Raw genomic sequence first — 2078 nt, forward strand, 5'->3', positions numbered from 1 at the left:
ATTTGGTTTGTGATGCTCTAGCCCATGCCAAGGTATCGAATTGATGCGAGGTGTCCTCTGCAATGACCACCACCATAGCCATTCGATTCTCACTTGCTCACTCCAGTTTACTCATGAACATCATTACAAAACCCAGGTACAACAAAAATTGTTAAGTATCATACATCCTATATTGGTTTATTCCGTGGAAATCCTCTTCTTGTTAAGGCTTGTATTCTTATAGGTTTGTGGATGTGTGAAAGGTGGAAATCATCACACCCGAACACTTTGGTGCTACCTATACACAGGTCTATTTTCTTTATTTATTCCTTCGTATCACTAGATTACTGAGGGTCTTAGTAATCTTATGGTTTTCTCCACTATTTCTCAAGTAGTGTGAGTGGATGGAATGGGTACCACTCTTCTTCCATTACCTAGCCACTCTGGAATACTAGATGTCACATTTCCTACAGCCACATCAACCTGTATTAGGGTTTCCAAGTAATCTCAGGCTCTTATATCATTTTCTTTTATGGATTGAATTCCCATGTTCCTATTTTCTTTCTGTGCGTTGGAGTTACTAATGCTTTCATGTTTTTGCTTTGTGTTCAATGACAAGAACAGAGATGACCCGGTACCCAACTTGACCAGGTATACTCCGCTCTTGTGCCGCCAATATCTTCTTAATTATCTTCAACTTAACCTATTGTGTAGGCTATCTTACCTTCTATAGGTAACTCTGTCGTGCCTTGTTCAACTCCAACTGGTTCTCAATTCTTTACTTCCAGCAATTGATAATAGCATGCACTAGAAATAATAGGTAACATTTCATCCTCTTACCCTAGTTAAATTTCACTGATCGCTTTTGCCTGGTACCCTCTATTCCTTCATTGGGTTACCAACGTTAAATTATTGTTATTGGCTTTCTACTACTTACTTTGTAAATTTCTTTTTGTTTCCAGGGTTCACACTAAACCCCAGTTTCATAGTTCAGCCTCCTCTGTAAATCAATTCCTCTCGTTTTCCCCTTTGCTATGTATAGGGTGTTATATGAAGATCATTTAGACAATGGTCTCGACTCCTGGAATGTTCACTGCAAGCTACACTCATGTAAATAAATATTCATAACCTCCATTAAGCCAATGAGTTATGCTTCCCCTCATTTTTTTCTCTGCAATCTTACATCTACAAATGGGATATCAGTATAAATTCCCCTTTATTTTAATAAGTCATTTCATTATGATTTTCATCTCTATTTTTATGTTGTTTCAGGGTTTTAATTGAGGAGAAAGGTACAAGGTAGGACACTTATAACTATGCCTCCTACCATCTCTTTATCAGACTAGAGTTAAGTTGCACTCTTTTCCTCCTTTCTACATTCTATTTCTCTTGCATTTACCCTATCGCACCAGAAATTTCATTGTGAATTTCTCATACTCAATTTCTCTTCATTGCAGATGCTGACTATCCTCTACATAAATTTTGGTCATGGTTCTTTGATATGGTTTTGACATTGTCAACCAACACTCCCCCGAACCTCCAGGTTGGTTCTGACCACCTTGACTGGGGTTGTAAGTGTTGCAGTACTGTTGACAATCATAGTGATGTTAGCATGCACACATCACATGTGCTTTGATTCCTTGTATAATAAATTTGATATAAAGCTATAGGTATAGAGACTCGCTTCGTATTATCCATTTATAGCTATGGATTATCAGTGTAACAGTGGTTAATTATAGTGAAGTTTACTTCATTGTAATATTTTGATGCGTACTGTGTAATTCCAATGACTTTCCTATTTAAATTGCGACTTTTTGTTCATCCTATGTGTGTACTGTGTAACGAATAATTCCTCTAATTGAATCAATTTACATCACATTAATGTATGCTTAACGCATGGTGAATAGTTATACATGTCCATATTCTCGCTGGTTTGCATAAGTATTATCTCTACTTGAAATTGTTGTGATATTTTTACTGATACATAAGATTGTTTACGTTACTGTAATGATCAAATTGTTATATTGATTCCTTTTGAGGAATTTTCATCCTGATCCTTGAGTATATGGTGTGATTGAATTATGAGCATTCTTTCGAAA

At 36.3% G+C, this 2078-nt stretch overlaps 1 long non-coding RNA gene across 1 annotated transcript; it reads left to right on the top strand.

The window, feature by feature from the left end:
- The first annotated feature begins 572 nt into the window (after positions 1–572).
- Positions 573–1631, top strand: LOC149154231 (uncharacterized). Its single transcript, XR_016263546.1, has 4 exons — positions 573–799; positions 942–1089; positions 1252–1278; positions 1437–1631. It is a non-coding gene; the product is annotated as an uncharacterized LOC149154231 (long non-coding RNA).
- Positions 1632–2078: the final 447 nt, after the last annotated feature.

The sequence above is a fragment of the Pinus tabuliformis genome, chromosome 9 (assembly GCF_031772625.1).
Source record: "Pinus tabuliformis cultivar Carrire ecotype Pingquan chromosome 9, CPIR1, whole genome shotgun sequence".
Lineage (NCBI taxonomy): Eukaryota > Viridiplantae > Streptophyta > Pinopsida > Pinales > Pinaceae > Pinus > Pinus tabuliformis.